This window comes from Pongo abelii (genome assembly GCF_028885655.2).
Source record: "Pongo abelii isolate AG06213 chromosome 18 unlocalized genomic scaffold, NHGRI_mPonAbe1-v2.0_pri chr18_hap1_hsa16_random_utig4-1074, whole genome shotgun sequence".
Lineage (NCBI taxonomy): Eukaryota > Metazoa > Chordata > Mammalia > Primates > Hominidae > Pongo > Pongo abelii.
The window spans coordinates 192,371-205,681 of NW_026946739.1; the positions used below are offsets into that span (position 1 = coordinate 192,371).

General features: G+C 47.3%; 1 pseudogene; it reads right to left on the reverse strand.

Moving 5' to 3' along the window:
* Nucleotides 1–1,724: 1,724 nt before the first annotated feature.
* Nucleotides 1,725–12,048, reverse strand: LOC129053939 (olfactory receptor 7E24-like; annotated as a pseudogene).
* Nucleotides 12,049–13,311: the final 1,263 nt, after the last annotated feature.

The following is a 13,311-nucleotide window of genomic DNA, read 5'->3' on the forward strand; positions in this document are numbered from 1 at the left end:
AATGAGCTTTCTTAGTACTCATGTTAAAAATCATTTGAACCTATAGGTGAGAAGTTATTTCTGGGCTCAAAAACAAACGAACAACAACCGACAACAGATAAGGATACAGCATGGGCTGGGCGCGGTCGCTCACGCCTGTAATCCCAGCAGTTTGGGAGGCCGAGGCGGGCGGATCACCGGAGGTCAGGAGTTGAAGACCAGCCTGAGCGACAGCGAGAAACCCCCATCTCTACCAGAAATACAACATTAGCTGGGCAGCTGGCGCATGCCTGTAATCCCAGCTACTCGGGAGTTGGAGGCAGGAGAATCGCTTGAACGCAGGAGGCAGAGGTTGCGGTGAGCCAAGATTGCACCATGACACTCCAGCCTGGGCAACAAGAGCGAAATTCCATCTCAAAACAAAAAACAAAAAACAAAAAACCAGCATGATATCAAGAGCAGAAAGAGAAGAGCTTAAAAACCAGCATAATGAGAAAGTTAGGAAGCTTCTTACCAAAGCATCTGGAAATATGCAAGCAATTCTTGTGAACTAAAATGTTCATACTGTACTATCAAACACTAGAACTCACTCATTCCATCTTTCTGTATTTTGGGACCCAATTATCCACTTGTCTTCATTCCCCATCCCACCGCTTTTCTTCCTAGCATCTGCTAACCACCTTTATACTTTCCACCTTCCTGAGATTCCTTTTGTGTGTAGGTGTGTGTGGGATGGAGTCTCTTTCTGTTGCCCAGGTTGGAGTACACAGGCACAGTCCGGGCTCACTGCAACCTCCGCCTCCCGAGTTCAAGCGCTTCTTGGGCCTCAGTCCTCCGAGTAGCTGAGACTACAGACACCCATCACCACGCCTGGCAAATTGTTTCTGTTTTCTATAGAGACGGGGTTTCACCATGTTGGCCAGGCTGGTCTCAAATTCCTGGACTGAAGTGATCCGTGCGACTCGGCCTCCCACAGCGCTGGGATTACAGGCTTGAGCCACCACATCTGGCCAAGGTTTCCTTTTTTCTTCCTACATAGAGGTGAGGACACGAAATATTTGTCATCCTCTGCCTGGCTTATTTCATTTAATATACAGACCTGCAATCTCACCCATTTTGTCCGCAGCGGAGAGGATTTTCTTCCTTTTTAGGCTGAATAATACTTCATTGGGTGTGTATGCCACAGTTTCTTAATTGAAACAAATTTCTAAGAGCAAATATTTTTAAAATAGCAGGAATGTGAAACTTCAGGGATACTGTGCCCATTTTATTCTTTTCTATTTCCCATCTTATGTATACGCAAGTGTATAACAAAGCAGCAATCAATGTGTGTATACATCTATAACTTCAACAAATGTGAAATGTAAATGCTAAGCGGTGGCTGGGCGCAGTCGCTCATGCCTGTAATCCCAGCACTTTGGGAGGCGGAAGCGGGTGGATCACCTGTGGTGGGGAGTTCAAGACCAGCCTGACCAAAATGGAGAAACACTGTCTCTACTAACAATACAAAAAAAAAAAAAAAAAAAAATTAGCCAGGCATGGTAGCGCATGCCTGTAATCCCAGCTACTTGGAAGGCTGAGGCAGGAGAATTGCTTGAATACGGGAGGCAGAGGTTGCAGTGAGCCAGACCGTGCCATTGAACTCCAGCCTGGGCAACAAGGGTGAAACTCTGACTCAAAAAAAAAAAAAAAAAAAAAAAAACGAAAAGAAAGAAATAGAAAATGCGAAAATGCGAAATGGTAAGAAAAAACAGCATAATAAACATTTGTGTGGTGTTGATGGACAATGCATTTGAAGATAATATTTGAAGAAATTATAATTAATTTCTGTTCTTACTCATTGGAGCTTGATGCCTCTAAAAACTTCGTCATTGGAACCACCTCTGGTGCTTTAAAAGAAAAAAAAACAAAAATCCGCGTACTCACACAGGTGCAAGGAAATCCGAATGTTAGGTGTTGAGACCCAGGCCTCATCATGTGTTAGCTCCCCAGGTGATTTGACTCAAAGCCAAGATTGAGGAACGGCGACATTTATCTCTACACATAACCTGCCTAAATAGATTCTCTAGAAGCAGTTTATGAAGAAATTCCACATAAACTGTGGAAGAGGATATGAATTTGATGTACAGTATGTCCTCACTTAACATCTTTGAAAGTCTCTTGGAAACTTCACCTCGAAGCAAAATTATGTATAGTGAAACCACTTATTTTTCATCAACAGTATAACTACACAACTTTGAATAACCAATGGTGTTGGAGGACCTCCTGTACATTGTTTCCATAAAGTCAGTTTTCAGGGAATTCCAAAATGAAGTGAGGACTTCGTGTATATAAAAAGATGGTGGTGATTCCACCTGGATGACCGGGTTATTGCTCAGAAACTAAAAGGGGCCGCCTAGGTATAGAGGATTCTGTCATGAGGTTTCTGCTAAACAAAGGATCCCAGAATACTCACCCATTCCAGTTAAAGGCATAACGAAGAAAGCAATATTCACAAAGGAAATGCGGAAAGGAATAAAAGCCATCAAGCCACAAAAATAATGTGACTAAGGGGCAGGATTTGCAGATGTAGAGATTGAATGTGGTTGCCCTTTCTCACCCACACAAGAAAAAGGATGGAACAGATCATGAGATTCGACTGTTCTGCTGCGCAGCCTCCGCAGGGCACTTTGTATGTCCCTGTTTCTCAGGCTGTAGATGAAAAGGTTCAGCATGGGGGTGAGCACAGCGTACATCACTGATGCCACCACACCATTCCTGGGGGGTGGTGACACAGCTGAAGTCAGGTACATGCCAATGCCTGTTCCGTCAAATCAGCAAACAACTGCTAGGTGAGAGCCGCAGGTGGAGAAGGCTTCCTACTTCCCATCTGACGATGAAATCCTTAGAATGGAGGGGACAATTTTATAGTAAGACAAAAGGATCCCCGAAACGACAAGAAAACCCAACATAGTACTACCGAAATCTATGAATATGCTATCGATGACGCTGTCAGAACAGGCAAGTTTGAGAAGTTGAGAGGGGTCACAGACAAAATGAGAGATTTCCACATTCTTGATGATGGTGAATTGTAACACAATCCAACTGGGCAGCTGGCAATCCAACAGGCTAAGGAAAAAGGACACCAAAACGAAGAAGACACAGAGGTGAGGATTCACGATGACTGGGTAGTGCAGAGGGCGACAGATGGCTACAAAGCAGTCATAGGCCATCACAGGCAGAAGCATGTCTTCTATACATGCAAAAAGGACCAAGAAAGACATCTGTGTCAGGCAGCCCGCATGAGAGATGACTCTGCTATGTGACTGCATGTCCACAATCATCTTGGGAACCGTGGCCGAGGTGAAACCCATGTCAGCCCAGCACAGGTTGGAGAGGAAGAAGTACATGGGGGTGTGGAGGGGGGAGTCAGAGCTGACAGCCAGGATGCTGAGCAGGTTCCTCAGCACCGTGACCAGATACGTGGACAGGGACAGGGAGAGCAAAGCGAGGACGGGCTGCAGTTCTGGATCCTCTGAGAGTCCCAGGAGGAGGAATTCTCAGACACCTGTGAGATTCCGTGGCTCTGTGTGTCTTGGACACCTTGAGAAGGAAAGAGGATTGGAAAAATAAAAGAGAAAAACCAGCCCTTAATGCTGGATGCAAGCAATTCACAAGGAACACTTTCACACTTGGGGACCATACACCGCCAGCAATGTTTCTCAGCTGTGACAATTCCAAAAATCTCAGAATTATTACGTGGTTTACTTTTTTGCTATACAAGTCTTTCTGTACATACCACTTTAGAGAAAATCCACTGAAGAATATTAGAAGACCAAAACGTCATATATAACAAATCCGTGATCTCAGTAAAATACGGCCTACTCTTTTCAGAAAAAATACAATGCAATGAAAATGTCCTTCTCTCTTTAAGAAAAAGATCTCATCTAATTGAAAGAAATTAAGAAGCCGTGAAATACACTCTATTTTATTCTGACACCGTGCTGCAAGTTCCTGTGATGTAGAATATGTAAAAGGACGACACAAGAGCTAGGACCCCATTATCTAAAACCGAAATCGAAGCTTATAGTTCTCAATCGGAGGACCTTTTCACGTGCCTGTTACTTTTCATAGTTATTATCATCCTTAGGTTTTCTGACATCATTTCTTCATAAAAGTACACGCACACTCAAATATGGGAGCTGTGTTTCCAAATGAATTGAATATATAACTCTTGGCTCAGCACCATGCCTCACACCTGTAATCCCAGCACTTTGGGCGGCCGAGGCTGATGGATCACCTGAGGTCAGGACTTCCAGAACAGCCTGGCCCACGTGGTGAAACCCCGTCTCCAGTGAAAATAAAAAAAAATTAGCCGGGTGTGGTGGCGCGTAAACCTAGCTACTCGGGAGGCTGAAGCAGGAGAATCCCTTCGAACCTGGAAGGCAGAGATTGGACACCCCGTGATAGGATTTTTGATATCCTAGGGAGATATTGCTCCTGACAGCAGAGTGGGCGTACACCCTGTGATATTATCTGTAATATCCTAGAAAGATATTGCTCCTAATATCAGGGTGGCTGTACACCGTGTGATATTAATTGTAATGTCCTACAGAGATATGACTCCTAATAATACAGTGGGTGTACAACCTGTGATATTATTCATAATATATTACAGAGATACGACTCCTGGTATCACAGTGAGTGTACACCATGTTTCTACACCCTGTGATCTTATTTGTAACAACTTAGAGGAATATTACAGCTAATATCAAAGTGGGGGTACACCCTGCGATGTTATTTGTTATCTACTAGGTAGATGTTACTCCTAATATCACAGTGAGTGTACATTATGTGTGTAGAGACTGTGAAATTCTTCATAATACCCTAGGAAGATATTACTCGTAATACCACAGTGGGTGTACACCCTGTGATATTACTTGTAATCACCTAGGGAGATACGATTCCTAATATTACAGTGGGTGTACACTCTGTGATGTTATTTGTAATGTCCTAGGAAGAGATTACTCCTAATATCAAAGTGGATGTACACCATGTGTGTACACTCTGTGATCTAATTCGTAATATCACAGAGAGATATTTCTCCTATGATCACAGTGGGTGTACATTCTGATATGATTCGTAGTATCCTAGAGAGATATTGCTCCCAGTATCACAGTGGGGGTACACCCTGTGATATTATTCATAATATCCTAGAGAGATATTACCTCTAATATCAGAGTTTCTGTACACCCTGCGGTATTATTCATAATATCCTAGGGAGTTATTATCCCTAACATCACAGAGCATGTACACCATGGGTGGACACCCGGTGATGTTATTGGTAATATCCTAGGGGGATATTACCCTTAATGTCACAGTGGGTGTTCACCATGTGTGTATGCACTGAGATGTTACTCGTAATATCGTAGGGAGAAATTACACCTAAGGTTACAGTGGGTGTACACCATGTGTTTCTGTTGTGTGATGCTACTGGTAATATCTCAGAAAGTTATTAGTCCTAGTGCCACGGTGGGTGTATACCATGTGTGTCCACTCTGTGATGTTATTCGTATTATCCTAGGGAGGTAGTTCTCATAACATCGCCGTGGGTGTACATCAGGTATGTACTCCCTGTGGTCTTATTGACTATGTCCTGCGTTGATAGTACTCCTAATATCACCGTGCGTGCGCACCATGTGTGTACATTCTCTGATGGTGTTCGTAGTATCCTAGGGAGATATCACTCCCGATGTCATAGTGGGTGTACAGCCTTGTGATATTCTTGGTAGTATCCTTGGGATGTATTATTACTCGTGTTATCACAGTGGGTGTACACCCTGTGATAGTATTTGTAATATCCTAGGGAAATATCATTGTATACCCTGTGATATTGTTTGGGACACTTGAGGGAGCTATTTCTCTTAAAGTCAGAGTGGGTGTACACCCTGTAATATTCTTCCTAATATCACAGCGGGTGTACACCGTGAGTGATATTTTTTTCTAATATCCAGCGGGGGAGAGGATGATATTGCTTCCAGTATCACAGAAGGTGTACACCCCCCTGTGATATTGTTCCTAATATCCAGGGAAGGAGAGGATGACATTATTCGCAATATCACTGGGGGTGTACCACCTCCCGCCGGGATATTGTTCTTAATATCCGGAGGTGGGGAGAATGATGTTACTCCCAATATCACAGGGGTGTACACCACCCCTGTTTGTAAACACCCCCTGTTGTATTGTTCCAAATGGCCTGTGAAAGAGTAAATATGACTCCCATTATCGCGGGGGGTGTTGAGCCCTGATGATACTGTTTTCTAACATCCAGGGAAGGAGAGTATGCTATTACTCCCAAGATCGCAGGGGTTGTACACCCTTTTGTGTTTTTGTGCCCAATATCCAGGAAAATAGAGGATGATATTACTCCCAATATCGAAGTAATTGTACAGCTCCCCTGTGATATGCTTCCTCATATCCAGACAGGAAAAGAATGAGATTACTGCCAACAGCGTAGGGAACGTATACCCGCGCTGTGATATCTTTCTTTCCCAGTATCCAGGTGGGGAGACGATCATATTCCTTCCAATGTCGCAGGGTGTGTACACCCCCTCTGTGATCTCGTTGCTAACATCCAGGTTTGGGGAGGATGACATTACTCCCAATATCGCAGGGGGTGTACACACCCCTGTGAAAATCTTCCTCTATTCAGAGGGAGAGAGGATGATATTACTCCCAGTACCGCAGGGGGTTTACACAGCCCTGTGATACTCTTCCTAATATCCACAGGGAGAGAGGATGATAGTACTCCCAATATCGCAGGGGGTGTACACAACCCTGTGATATTGTTCCTAAGATCCAGAGCGAAAGAGGATGATACGACTCTCAATATCGCAGTTGGCGTACACCCCTCCTGTCCTATTGTTCTGAATACCCTGGGAGGGAGAGGATGAAGTTACGTTGAATATGGCAGGGAATGCACACCCTTCCCCTCTGATACCCTTCCTGATGTCCAGGGGAAGAGAGGAAAATTTTACCCCCAATATCGCAGAGGCAGTACACCCCACCTGTGATGTTGTTCCCAATATGCAAGGGGGGAGAGGATGATACTATTCTCAATATCGCAGGGCTGTTCACATCCCCAGTGACATTTTTCCTAATATCTAGGGGAGAGACAATTGTATGACAGCAAAGGTCGCAGGGTCTCTACGTCCCTTCCTGATATTGTTCCTAATATCCAGGGGGGAAGAGGATGGTATCAAATATGAAAGGGGGTGTACACCCCCCACCCCTACGATATTGTTCTTAATCATCGTGAGGGGAGACGATGATATCACTCCAAGTATCGCAGGGGTTGTTCGCCACCCCCTGTGATATCGTTTCTGATATCCACGGGGGGAGAAAATCATATTACTTCCAATATTGCAGGTGGCGTATACCCCACCTGAAATACGGCACCGAATATCCAAAGAGGGAGAGGATGGTATTAATACCAATATCGAAGTGTCTGTACACGCCCCTTGTGATATGGTTTTTAATATCCAGTGGGCGGGAGGATGATATTAGTGCCAACATGCCAGAGGGTGTACACTACCCCTGTGATATTGTCCCTAACTTCCAGAGGGGAGAGGATGATATCACTCCCAATATCTCAGAAGCTGTACATCCCCTGTGATATTGTTCATCATATCCAGGGAGGCGAAGGATGACATTCCATTGAATTTCACGACAGTACTACACGCACAGTGTGATATTGTTCCTAATATCCGAGAAGGGAGAGGATGATATTATTCCCAATCAAGTAGTGGGTGTACGTTACGCCTGTGTTATTGTCTCTAATATCCGGGGCCGGGGGAGTGGGGGAGAGGATAATATTCCCTCAAATTTAGCAGGTGGTTTGACGCCCCTTGTGGTGTTGTTTTAAATATCTCGCGGGGAAGACAATAGTATTATTTTTGATAGTCCGATTCATCTGCTCCACCTTTCTGGGACTCTGAGGCCGGGAGGCGCCATGCAGTTTCCGTGGGATCCCCAATACCTTTGCCGTCTTCTGTACCAAGGGAGCCTAAAACGCAGGCCCGTTTATCTGAGCCGATCCGTAAGGGCAGTCGAAATCTAGGTATCAGATCTCGAAGAAGCACACGGGTTACTTCACGAGCTTTCTCAGTTGGTGTTGGATAGGCCGCCACCCACCCAGAGTAGGTACGCACGCCCAAGAACTAGTAAATACTTGTTACCTCCACACTTTGGCATCTCTGTGAAGTCTACCTGGAGATCTTCAAAGGGGGCTGCTCCATAAGCTCGTATGCCGGGCGGAACGGCTGGACCTTGCCTCGCATCATGCTGTCGGCAGGTAACACACCGCTGCCTCACCGTTTTGGCAAGGGCTGCCAAAGGCGAGATGTAGAAATACCGGCCTAACAACTCTTCCAGTGACTCCTGACCTCGATGGGTGGTTTCTTGCACAGCCAGTACAACTGCAACTCCTAGCAGCTGTGGCACAGCTACGCTCCCATCTGGTAACCGAATCCATCCTTCCTCCATCACTTGTCCTTCCCTCTACCTGGAGAATGTCCTTTTCTTTTTTAGAAGAAGTAGGTCCAAGATCAGGTACTTGAGGGAGCACTGATGCCCAGAAGGGGGCAGATGCTGCTTTTCGAGCCTCTGAGTCAGCGCGGGAATTCCCCAAACCCACCGAGGTGGAAGCTCGCTGGTGTCCTCTGCAATGCCTAACTGCCACCTTGTGGGGTTTCCATACTGCTTCTAATCATTGCAAGGTTTCTTGTTGATATTTTCTGTCTTTTCCCTCAGAGTTCAATAGGCCCTTTTCTTTCTATCACGCTCCATGCACTCGAAGGGTTAAAAAGACACCGAGAATCAGTGTAAATGTTTACAGTCTCACCCTCACTGAGTCCTAAGGCCCGAATTAAAGCAATGAGTTCAGCTTTCTGGGCTGAAGTGGCCTGGGGCAACGATCTGGCTTCAACAAGAGTGTCCAGGGTTACCACTGCATACCCTGCACCTCTCTCTCCTTGGGGGTTGAAGAAGCTGCTCCCATCCACGTATAGTTCCCAGTCTACTGATGCCCAAGTCCGGTCCCGGAGGTCAGGTCTGCCAGAGTCGACTGAGTCCAAGACTTCCACACAATCAGGCTCGACAGGGCTCTCTGATACCGGGAGCAAGGTGGCGGGTGTAGGGTGTTACAAACTTCAATGGTTATACGAGGATTTTCACAGAGCCAAGTTTGGTACTTGGTGAGTCTGGCATTCGGTAGCCGACGATGTCCTTTAGCGTTCATGAAAGTCACCACAGCATGGGGGCCCTTTATGTTCAGGTTTTGCCCAAGAGTCAGCTTATTTGCTTCTTGTTCTAGCAGGGCAGTTGCTGCCAAGGCCCTCAAACAGGGGGCCATCCTTTAGTAGACCCGTCTAGTTGTTTAGAGAGGTAGGCCGCCGGCCTTGGCCGGAGCCCAACCGTTTGGGTTCAAAGTCCAGCTGCCATCTTTTCTCTCTCTGATGCATAGAATGGAAAAGGCTTTGTCAGATCGAGTAGCCCCAGGGCTAGGGCTGCCAGAAGTTTTTCCTTTAACTCATGAAAGACTTGCTGTTGTTGGGATCTGCATTCCAAAGGTTCCCGGTCCCCGCCCCCTTTGGGACCTCATACAAAGGCTTGGCTAATACTGCAAAGTTTGGGATCCACAGTCTACAAAACCCCACAGCTCCTAAGAATTGTCTCACCTGCTTTCTGCTCTTGGGCTCCACTAGATTGCAAATGACCTGCTTTCTTTCTGATCCCGGGCTGCGTTCCGAGCCCTGTCAGATAGTAAATCCCAAGTCACGTACCTGCTGTCGGCAGATCTGAGCTTTCTTCTTGGACATCTTATACCCACAGTCCTCCAGGTGCCGGTGTAGGGCATCTGTTCCCTTGGCACACCCGACTGCCGTGGGGTGTCCCAGCAGAAGGTCATCAACCTACTGGAGCAACACACAGCCTAGGTCTCTGGTGGGAAACTTCTGGAGGTCTCGAGCCAACGCCTCCCCGAAGGTGGTGGGGGAGTTCTTGAACCCTTGGGGAAGCCCGGTCCAAGTGTACTGAGTAGTGACACCTGACTCCGGATCTTCCCACTGAAAGGCAAACAGCCTCTGCCTCTCAGGGGCTAATCTGATAGGAAAGAAAGCATCTTTCAGGTCCAAGCAGGTGAAGCAGCTGTCCTCAGCTGGCAGCAACCCCAACAATGTGGACGGGTTAGGTACTGTTGGATGTCAAGTCAGTGTAGCTTGATGAAGCAAGCGCAAATCCTGTACCGGCCGGTAGTCCTTGGTCCGTGGCTTGGGAACAGGCAGGAGGGGAGTGTTCCATGGAGACTGACAAGGAACAAGAATTGCAACAGTTCTTAGGTGCTTGAGACGGACCTGGATACCTTGAAGAGCTTCTCTGGAGACCGGGTCCTGTTTTTGCCTAACCCGCTGGGCCCCAGTCTTAACTGGCCAATCCCGGAGGGTTGTCTTCTGCCCGTACTCTTGGCCACCGCTTAGCCAGAGCTGGCCTTCTCTCTTGGCCCGGCTCAGTTCAGAAAAGTCTCCATTCCTCCTCTCGGGGGACCATAAGGGTCACAATGACTCCCGTTCCGGGTAACTTTAGCAGCAAAGAGCCGTGCTCTGTCAGAGAGATCGTGGCTCTCAGCTTGCTGAGCAAGTCCCTTCCCCAAAAGGTCAAGGGACAGTCAGGCATGTACCATAACTGATGAATGACTTTATGTCCTCCTACAGTACAAGTCCGAGGCAAGCCTACAGCTTGCTTTGCTGAAACCCCCGTGGCTCCGATGACGTCAATAGTCTTTTTGGATAAGGGGGCGACCGGGGCGGTTACTAGCGAATGTTCAGCACCGCTATCTCCAAGAAAGTCAATGTCTCCACCCCCGACTGTCATTCTGACCAGTGGCTCTTTGGGGACACTTGAGCCCGGTCTCCCTCAGTCCAAGAACCCTCCTGCCGGGTTGAGCAGGGCCCCTTCCTCCTTGTCCGGGGCCTCCTGCTCTGAGTCATCTTGTTTTCTTTTGAGTTGAGGGCATTTGTTCTTCCACCGTCCTATTTCTTTACCATCAGCACACTGGTTACGCTGCAAACTCTGACAGCCAAGCTGAGTTCCTTTCCCAGGGCCCCCCTTCCCTTGCCTCTTTGTGGGGGCCCCTGTGATTGCTGCAGCTAGCAAACAGGTCGGTGTTTCGCCGGGCCTGACCTCCATTCTCTTCGCCGTTTTCCTGACGGCTTACTGCATCCCTGTTTACAAACACCTGGCTAGCTATTTCTAGTAATTGTGATGTGTTCATCCCCGCAAGTCCAGCGTGTTTCTGCAGTTTTCTTCTCATGTCTTCTGCGCTTTGACGGACTAAAGCCATGTGAATCATGCGCTGATTTTCAGGGCTATCGGGATGAAAGGGAGTATACATAGCATAGGCCTCACACAGTCTCTGGTAGAATTGTGCCGGACTTTCTTCTTTTCCCTGAATGACCTCAGAGACCTTGTTAACGTTTGTGGCCTTCTGAGCTCCCCTCATTAATCCTTCCAAGAGAGCTTCCCCGTCTCGGTTTAGCCTTTGCATATTCTCTCTTTCATGTGGGTCCAACTGGGGGTCGGTTCCTGGCAACTGGGTCCTTCCATACTCTTTGGGGTTTTGATAATCAGCAGGTGCATGCTCCTCTAGCCACTTAGTTGCTGCTTGGAGGACTCTCCGCCTTTCTTCGCTGTTAAAGAGGAACATGAGCAACTGGTGCCAATCAGCCCAGGTGTGGTTGTGGGTCTGGATAACAGTTTGGAGCAAATCAATTAGGGCTGGCGGCTTTTCGCTATAGGGCGGTGTATTGTTTTTCCAGTTGAGAAGGTCGACGGAGGTGAAGGGCTGGTATCCAAAAACACGCCTCCCCGCCACGTGACCATCCTCATCTATCCCAGTATACCGCTGCTCTCTCAGGGGCATTTGTACCCCCGTTTTGGGTCGTACACGAGCTGCCGAGGAAGGGGTGGAAGGGCGCAATGTGACTTACCGCAATTAATCATCTCAATTATTAATTGACACTAATAATTATCAATATTAATGATTGATAATATAATTTTTAAATCAATACCGATAACAAGGATAATGAATATTCAATAGTTATACTAACGATAACAATAAATGATTAATATTAATGATTAATGACGCCTGATATTAATAGCTGATATTGATCTTATTCGTTAGAAAACAGTAATACTAGCTCCTAATAATTAATATTAATATTAATAATCTGAAAATTATTAGCCAATATTTTTTAATATTAATATCAATATCGGTTATTCATATTTATGTTAAGAATCAATGAGGAATAATTCCTACTACTATTACGCCTAATACCTCAGTGGGTGTACACCCACCGCTGATATTGCTCCTAATGTCCAGGGAGGGAGAAAGCATGATGTTACGTTCAATATCGCACTAGGTGTACACCCAGACGGTGATATTGACCCGAATATAATCTCCAGGGGGTGGAGTATGACGTTACTCCCAATATAGCACTGGCTGTGCATCCACCTGGTGATTTTGCTCCTAATATTCACGGAAGAAGGGAATGCCATTACTCCCAGAATCGCAGGAAGTGTACACGCCCGTGTGAGATGGTCCGTAACAATACTCCAAGGCGGAGGAGGTGATATGACTACACATATGGCAGAAAGTGGACAACCCGCAGGGACATTGTTCCCATGATCCTGGAGGGAAGAGGATGATATTACTTTAAATGTCACAGAAGGTGGACACGCCCCCACTGATATTGTTTCCAAAGGCAACGTGGGGGAGGAGGATATGACACGCGATATCTCAGGGAGTAGAAACACCCGTGTGATACCGTTCTTAACATTCAAGGAGGAAGAGGATGATATTACTCCCAATAGAGACGGATGCACACCCTCTGTACATCGTGGGAGTGCACACGTCTGTGAAACAGCTCATAATCTCTCGAGGGGGAGATGATATTACTGACAATATGGTAAACAGGCTGTGAGGCCACCGCGGATCCTAAGAGCCCAGGGGGGCAAGAGGGGCTGGCTCTCAGCCCCCGCCTCGCGGGGGGTGCCTCACCCCCCTGCGAGGGGGGTCCTAAGAGCCCAGGGGGGCAAGAGGGGCTGGCTCTCAGCCCCCGCCTCGCGGGGGGTGCCTCACCCCCCTGCGAGGGGGGTCCTAAGAGCCCAGGGGGGCAAGAGGGGCTGGCTCTCAGCCCCCGCCTCGCGGGGGGTGCCTCACCCCCCTGCGAGGGGGGTCCTAAGAGCCCAGGGGGGCAAGAGGGGCTGGCTCTCAGCCCCCGCCTCGCGGGGGGTGCC